The following is a 9,232-nucleotide window of genomic DNA, read 5'->3' as shown; positions in this document are numbered from 1 at the left end:
AGGTGAGAAGGCATGTTAAGACGTTCTCTACTCTAGCCTGCATGGATTTTTGGCCTGTAGAGAAACTGAGGAAAGACCAGAGGCCTAACCAAGTTATCAGTGGGATAGTCTGGCAGAAATGGCAGTAGTAGTGGGCCTGTCTTTATCTCATGGCTGTGTATCTTCCTGCACTGGCCTAAGGCTCCAAGTTGGTAACAAGTCTTCAAATTCTCAGGTGAAAGTATGTAGAGAAAACATAAATGCTTATAAAAGGGAAGTACCCATAGAATATAAGAGGTAAGGGATATGTTGGTAAAATCTGCTCTGAATCAGGAAGCAGATGGATCTGGACATGGGGCACCTATACACGTGCTTTACGGCTGCTCCGTAAAGAGGCTCCTGAGAGCCACTCTAATTAAACCCCTGCTTCCATTCCCAGAGGAGGTATAAAGACACTCATGGTCTCCAACATCCTAGTCTTAATAACTGAACTATAGGTTATATTGGAGTATGTCTTCCTCAGTCTTTCCTGTTGCATTTGTTCCAGTTTTAAAAATATTTTCATATTCAGTGAATCATTAGGGTTTTGACAAAGTCCCACACGACCTTCTCATAAAATAACTGGAGAAATGTGGGCTAGACAAAGCTACTATAAGGTAGATAGACAGCTACCTCAATAACCACAAGCAAAGGGTAATTATAAATGGGTCCATGTCAAAATAGCAGGAAGGGTCTGTCCTGGTCAATGTCAGTAATAGTAATGTTTTTGATAGAAAGTGAAACAGAATCAATAGAAGATATTGAAAGCAGTCCACCCTAGAAAAGGTAATGATCAGGCTACAGGTAATTGCCTTGGAGCTGCATGATATGTGTTCAAATCCTCTCAGGTGGGAAGTGATAGTCCACATGGATTTCCCACACCCCAGGTGGCTGCTTTTACTGGGCTACTGGGTAAAACAGCAATCTCTACCTCCTTTGTCTTAGTATTTTGTGTCTAGTCCTAAAGAGAAAATTTCAGCCAAACCTGTTCAGTGAATTCTACCTGAATATTCAAATAATTTGGGGTCAGCCTAAAACCACATTTTTAAGTATATAAACAATTCTCTGCTAGTCTTACCCAGCTTGACAAGCTATAGTGAGGTAAAATCTTACCTTTTGTACAAGCTAATTCTTTTACGTTCTGACTATGACATGCTTCTTACCACAGTCATGCTTGTATCTGCTTGCTTTACTGGAAACTTGACTTAAAATTTCTTCTCTGATTCAATTTCCTCTTCCTATTTGAAGGGTTAGACAAGGGAGTCAGCTGACACATTCGACAGTAGGTTTACTAGAGAACTAGGGATGAAATTGTTGAGGCAAATGTAACTCAGAACTCAAATAAGATGATGATACTTTAAGTAATAACTTGACACCGATTTCAACTGCCTGCAGAATTCTTTATGGAGGCATTAGTGTAGCTCTGACATACTTGCATTCTTCCAGAAATGCTAACCTTTTTTTATTGAGTGACCTGTATATGAGTAATACCCAATTAGACGCTAAATCAGATGGAGATGCGAAGAACAATAGTGCAAGCTCATGAATGGCTGTCTGAATCATGCTTTTACCTGTAGCCTCTTTCTCTCCAAGAGCAACTTCACAAACTCTGTCATTGCTTCATTGGCATTTTATAATAGGAAAAAATATCCTCTCATTTCAAACCTGGGGAAGGAGATCCAATGGTGATGGATGAAGGCAGTAGTTCCCTAACTTTTTAGACCAATGGGCCAGTATTGACCCTCAAAGTTTCTAGAAGATCACCATGCAATCCCTTATCAGACTCTAATTGAAGGTTGGGAAGAGCCTGGTCAAATTAACAGACCAGCTGTAAACCACTTATCATACCCACTCAGATCTCTAGGCTTACTGCCACCCAAGGACAAACCCATGATACTGTTTCCGGCTTGCTCCACCCAGGTTTGGAAGAGGATGATTCTAGTGGTCCCCGTATTATAAATTGTGGACAGGATATCACTTTTAACATCAATTTATTATGGACAGAATTTGTCCTCCTGCAAAAGACTGGTTCAAATTCTCTGAAATCCTACTTAATTCCTATTTTATGGGGATTTGTACTGGCACTCTGCCTGGGGGGAATTTTTCCCTGAAAGCACAGTCCAGTTCCCACAGGTCAATGAAAAGAATTGCATGGATTTCAGAGGATGTTAGATGGGTCCTAGCCCATCAGATTGTATCTATATAACATTAAGAAAGTTGTATACTATATAGACTATTATATTGGTTTACTTTTAAGGGATAAACTAAGTGTGAGCTTGTTCATTCTTTAGATGGATGCAGCTGACTAGTGTGAAATGACCGAATGGAGTTCAAATTTTGAAAACACACCGCTTTGAAAGACAAGGCACTGCCAGGGCTGATTTTTTTTTTCCCACGCAATTCTGATTGTGCTATCTCTACTGCCTAATCACTACATTTCCAGAGCCAACTTCCAAAAAGGGATATTTCAAAAAGAAAGGGCCATCTGAGATCAGCAACTGAATGTGACAAGTGGTCATGGTTTGGGGTGTGATTTATTTTCTTTTTTTTTTTTTTTTCAAATTGGAGCCCAATAGCTGTGGCTCAAATCCAATGCAGATTTCTTTTAAAATTCAGATCATTTCTCTTTTCATAGAAATAATTTTTTGCCCCACCCACATGCCCCAGTATTCTAAATCTCAGCAGAAGTCTGCCTTTTTTCATGCGAGTGTCCTATGCACAGGTCAGACACCACTGAGCTGTTTCTGACCCAGCCCCTGCTCACTGCTCTCCCAAACAGGAAGTAGGCAGAATAGTAATCTAATTCTAATGTGCCTCTGCTTTGCTTTAGTGGAAGAGGTGGAGGCCAATTAGCTTGAAGTCTTGCCTGCTTCCCAGTCATTTTTTCTTGCTTGCTGATGCTCATGAATAGGCACAAGGGTGAGTATATGCTGTACCTTTCAGTGATGATCAGCACTGTGTGTGCTAGCTGGATCAGGGCAGCCCCTGGATAGCTCATGTAACTGGAATGTCTCTGCAGTGTGTAGTCTGCCTGTCTCTGCTATGAGTTGTTTTCATGGTGCTTCATCTTGACATGGAGAGAAGTCCAACGAGCAGCCACTTTGAGTGCTTCAATGCAGACCATCAGAGAGCCCTCATGCTCATGCTCTCTAAGGAGATTTTTGTAGCCTCATGAAGTAGAGGTTATGCTTCCTGAAAATAATCCAGTAATCTTGTGTAAAGAGGAGAGAGGGGGACCTCTGTTTGCATCACTTCCAGATGGCGCTCACACTCATGGATCTCACTGTCTTCTCCTGGAGTTCAGGGTGCTTGGCACCTCTGCAAAGCAGCCTTTAATTGTGATATAAGCACCTTCCCTAAGTATCCTTGCTTGGCAAAACGTCTGTAAATGTGGGTGGGAGAACCACTGGCTGTTTGGGGTAGCATCTGTTCTGAAGTTTGTGGTCCGTGGACCTCAGTTGCCACCTGCTTTCCATCATATCACATCTTTACAATGAACCCCAATGATTGGATTTAAATGAGCTGTTTTTTTAATGAGTATCTTTCTGTGTGTTAAGGACTGGCATTTGGACAGCTACATCCATAAGATGTATAGCCCCGCTTTTGTCCTTAGTGCAGGGGGCCCTTTGTCTGAGATAAGCTGTTGCTATTGTGACAGGCCCTTGAGCTGATCTCTGAGGGCTGTAGCCCTATTATCCAGAGGGAGCTCCTTGCTGACCAGTGAGTTCCCTTCTGCAACTTAACCCACCACAGTTTGTGACATTCAGAGGGCAGCACAGAGCACATCTTTTCAGTTAAGCAATTGTTCAGAAAAGGTTGACTGGTGGAGGGTGAATTTTTCATGTGATGGATAAAGGTATGTGCTGTTGATATTCAACCTGTCTCTTCTTGTGACAGTAGGGTAACAATAATACTATCTATATTGTACTTACAGCAGGCACACTAAGACAGCCATGAAGTTAGCAGTGCTGCTAACCTAACAGCACAATGCATATGCACAGGGGTTCAAATTAATGTTACTGGGCAACCTTAATTTTTTCATTTCCTGACTTTTGAGTGCTCAAGTTTGCCTTTGGTCTTTTACTGTATATTTTTTATTTAATTACTTATGATTTTTTTAACCTGTGAAGGTTTCAGACCTAAAGACGCACAACTGTATCAGTTAATACTCCAACCTTATGTACTGGGGGAGAGAATACACAAGCTGTACTGCCAGCCTTCTGACCTGTTAACTGCACACACATTGAACTCCATTACTGAGGGCTTGTATCCCAGTGCTTCCCTGCTCAGTGTCCTGTCCTTACCTGAGCATCTGCCTTTAAACTGGCATTTCTAAATGTTACTGGGTGTGTAATATTTCTGGCAGATGTGTACAGTGTCATTAGTGTCATTTGGTTGCTGCCATGGTAGAAGACTGGTGAGTAGGTTTTGTAGCTGGGCTGTCTGAATGTTCATGCTGGGTTGATATGGCTGCTTCTTGTGTCCACAGGGCATGAGAGTGGTCATATCATCAAAAAAAAGAAGAAGGAAATCAGATCAGCAGATTGCTCAGGAATGAAGCTGAAACAGATCCTCCCTATGGCTCCAGAGGTAACTGAAATTCATTTCTCTCCACTTGCTATGTTGTAGAGATCTGGCTGTATGAGGCAACAGCGACGTCCAGTGGTGACTTGTGGTGGCTGGTTAGGACGTTTTCCACATATGTGGGACTTGTCTTAAATGTCTTTTCATAGGAGCTGACACCAGAAATGGCTAAAACAAGCTGGACTTCTCTGCAACTTTGGTAAGAATAGTTGGTATACAAGCAGCCCTGACTCATTCGGGAGCTGAAGTACGAAACAGGTAGAGGGACAGCGAGGAAAACAAATTGCTTACCTTTTTGTTTTACTTTTTCTTTTGCCTCTGGGAGGATTCATTTTAAGGGAAGTTAAACTTCTTTACAAAGGGTAACTTGAGCTTTGCAATTCATAATGCCTTTTTTCTCTTACCTTAAAGACCAGTGCTGCATCCATATGCTCAAAGTTGAAATAAACATTTCAACTCACTTTGTGCATAGAAATGCAGCTGAAGAACAGCTACAAATTGACCACATAAACAGGGCTCATGATGACACAGTTCCCACAAAAGGATAATGTACACCAGGAAAGTTTCTACAGAACTTTGTCACGCTGCCTAAATCTACTGAATTTCGTATTGGAGATGCTTATGTACTGAGAGGGACAAAGAGTAAAGAAATTTTATTTTAGGTCTTGTAAGCTAAAAGGACCTGGTCTTTCAGGCCTTCAGTAATGAGGAACGAGAGAGAGGAAGGAAGGACACCAAGAGCATCTTGTAATTACCTAACAGGGACCCATGGGGTATTAGTGTCCATGTGGTTAAGGAAGGATATGCCTACATGAGTGGGAGTGTTTCCTGCCCTTCCAGACACAGAATACCACTCTATTCTGTGCATGCAGCTGCTACCTATATTTCCAAAGATTGGAAGAAGGCCATCTTGTTTCAAGAAAGCTGTGGGTGAGGGGCTCAGGCCTCCAGCCACCCAGAAGAGATTTCATTAGCTCATCCCCTAATGATGAGGAGCTAATAGAATAAGAAAGTGTTAATGCAGAAGCAGAGTGGGAGAGAAACAGTCGGAGGCTGTTCAGAAAGCATCATCCTGGATCCATGAACGTACACACCTGGGCTGACTTTTCACAACCAGAACTTGAGCCGGGGCAAGTAGGGGCCAATGTTTTTGGGAAGCATACTATAAATTAGCCTTGCATCCTCCCTGAGTGCCACTCTGATCCCCTTCCCCTGCCCATTCTGCTGATCTCCTTTCTGCTTCCTGCCCTATGCTCCCTGTCTAATCCACCCTCTGCTTTTTGGATACCTTTTTTAAATTTTCTAGTTCATGCTTTCAAGTATGCTTCCTTACTTTGGTACGCTCAGTACTCCATTTACGTACTACAATTGATCCTTTTTTTTGCCTACTTCAGTCTTTAATTTTTACAAGTGTTGTTTGCTGCATTAAGTATAGCTTTTCCAAAAGGATTCTGTTTATAAGCCATTAAGAAAACACTGTGCCAGTTACATATTGGAGGCGGTGTCCCCCACCCACAAAAGCCATTCCAAGTCTAGCTATTGAAACAAATTAATTGTTTAACTGTGTTTTATAAGCAGCAGTATTATTACTGGAATATTTCCTAAAAGCTGACAGTGCTTTAAGTATATCCTTGGGTTTTGGCTTTCTGGACAGACATATTATAGAATCAAGTGCAACAGCCCAAACCAGTTTGGGTGGGTCTCAATGGTGCTGCCTGCCACAGCTGTTGATCAGCTCAATAACATTTTTTAAACTTATAGGCAGAGCTAAGCCACAGAGCCTGGCTCATCTGCATCTGAAATTCTCCAGCCTTGAGCACTGTTCCAACCAGGCATTATATGCTTTGTCCCATGTTGAATTAAGAGCAGCCAAAAGGTTGTATTTGTACCTGTTCATGCCCAAAGGTGAGAATTGTCCTCTTTAGCCCCTGAACCAAACCTAGACTCAAAATACTCAGCCACACTTAGGTAATGTCTGAGCAACATCATCCTGACTGTGCAGTCATTCTGATTTTGTTTTATGGATAGAAGGTACTTAATTCATCAACTCTGCTTATAATACTTGAACTTTCATTCTTACCTTTATCCTTTTATTATTTTGACTAAGCACAATTTCTATAGTTCAGAAATCAACCCCCTTTTTTGGGCTGAACTGAGGAACTGAGCTTGTCATTTTGTCTTATGTTCACACTTGAAAGGAAGCATTAAAGGAAGCACTGTCTAGAAGTTAAAGCACTGGAGTGGAAAAGCTGAGACCTGGGTTTTCCTTATGGTATGAGTCTCACTCTGTTGAACAAAGTTCACAAAGGAACTTCGGCAGGGTGATGCTGAGCTTTGCAGCATCTTAACACTAAATGCGTGTCTCCAGAAGTGGAATTCACAAATCCAAACTACGTGCCTAGATGCCATGTACTTTAAGTGGGGAGAGTTAGGTACCTAGGACTTGCAACAAACAACATTATATGCAGGAAGAAATCTAAATTACTAAATTAGCCAGTAAGAAATCATGAAGATAGTGTCAGAAATCCCACTTCTCTCCTCAAAATAGGATGCTTTTAGAGGTCTTCTTGAAGCTCTGACTTTAGACACCTATGTGAGACTGGGATTTGCAGCCCAGTTTTGGCTTAGACACCTAATTCATCCCCTCCTGCATGGGTAACTGGCTCACTCTTTTCTTTCAAAACATGGGAGAAGGAGAAAATGAGTGATAGGCACCTTTAATATAATAACCTCATTATTAGACTTCTTGTCTAGGAAGTTAGAGATTTGTTCAATAGTCAATGGCTCAGGCCTCACCTTGTTGCAGCTTTTAAAATCTGCAACTAGCAACTTTTTCAGAAATTTTTGTATTTTATTATTTCAGTCTCAAGCTAAGATGGCTCCCCAAATATATTTGAACAGTCATATGTTGCTTAGGTTACATTTTTTCTATTAAAACTTATAGGAGATGCAAGCCTTTGAAGACAACTTCTTTTCACCTATTATTAGCTACTAGTGTGGTGTGTTGCCAAGTAGTTGGGCTTTTAAAAAGGTGATGTCAGCTCCTGGCTGAGATGCAAAGACAGATAATTTATAGAGCCTGGGGAACTGCTCCGCGGGCTCTGTCAGGGCTGGGGAGCGGAGCAGTTCTCCGGAGCCGGTGGAGCCTGTACCAGCCCCGAGCCCCAGCCTCCATCCCTGCCTTGCCTCACCTCAGGGAGGAGCCTGCCCCGAGTGAGGCTCCGCTGGCTCCGGGGAACTGCTCCGCTCCCCAGCCCTGACACCATGTGCTTCCTCACTCCCCGAGGTGAAGCGGGGGAGCAAAGCAGTTCCCTGGAGCTGGCTTAGCCCGCGCCAGGCCCCCACCTCCGCCTCACCTCAGGGAGGAGCTTACCTTCTGTAACTGTCCCATGCCACAGCTGAGCTCCTATCCCAGCAGGTGTGTGGCCTAAAAAAGTTTGTGCGTGGCCAGACTTTCACTTGTGCATGGTCGCACACGCATGCACCTTAGAGGGAACCTTGCCCCTAGGAGGCCAGTCTGAGGGGGGAAAGGAGTTCAGGAGATCTGGTTGTACTTAAAAGAAACCGTACTAAGGGCGCAGAAGTGAACCAGCCTTGTTTCATTTTGAGGCTGTTTCAAAGCTCTCTGTTATGAACTCGAAACAAGTCAAAACAGCATTGAAATGAAACGTCCAATGAAATTTCACACAGCCCTAGTGACTAGCTAAATAGCAGCTCTGCAGAAAAGGACCTGGGGGTTACAGTGCACAATAAGCTGAAGATGATCCAACAGTGTGCCCTTGTTCTAAAGAGAACTAAAGGCTACTGAGCTGCATTATTAGGTGTATTGCCAGCATGTCGAGCAAAGTGATTATTCCCCTCTATTCACCACTTGTAAGCCTACATAGAATCATAGAAAACTAGGTTTGGAAGGGTTCTCAGGAGGTCATCTAGTCCAACCCCCTGCTCAAAGCAGGACCAGCCCCAACTAGATCATCCCAGCCAAAGCTTTGTCTAGCTGGGTTTTGAAAACCTCCAAGAGTGGAGCTTCCACCACCTCTCTGAGTAACCTCTTCCAGTTTTTTAGTACCCTCCGTAGTGAGAAAATTCTTTCTAATATCTAACCTAAATTTTCCTTGCTTCAACTTGAGACCATTGCTCCTTGTTCTGTCATCTGCCACCACTAAGAGCAGTCTAGCTCCATCCTCTTTTGAACCCCCTTCAGGTAGCTGAAGGTTGTTATTAAATCCCTTTTTCAGTCTCCTCTTCTCTAGGCTAAATAAGCCCAGTTCCCTCAGTCTTTCCTCATAAGTCATGTCCACCAGCCTCCTCACCATTTTTTTCAGCCTCTGCTGGACTCCAATTTGTCCACTTCCCTTCTGTAGTTGGGGGGCCCAAAACTGGACACAGTACTCCAGAAGTGGCCTCAGTGCTGAGTAGAGGGGAATAATCACTTCCCTTGACCTACTCGCAACACACCTACCAATGCAGCCCAGGATACCGTAAACCTTGGCAACAAGGGCACACTGCTGGCTCATCTTCAGCTTTTTGTCCCATGCAACCCCCAGGTCCTTTTCTGCAGAGTTGCTGCCCAGTTAGTAAGCCCCCAGCCCGTACTGGTGCATGAGATTGTTTTGTCTTAAGATAGGAT

The sequence above is a fragment of the Alligator mississippiensis genome, chromosome 5, assembly GCF_030867095.1.
Source record: "Alligator mississippiensis isolate rAllMis1 chromosome 5, rAllMis1, whole genome shotgun sequence".
NCBI lineage: Eukaryota > Metazoa > Chordata > Crocodylia > Alligatoridae > Alligator > Alligator mississippiensis.
Note: the sequence above shows the minus strand (reverse complement) of the source record.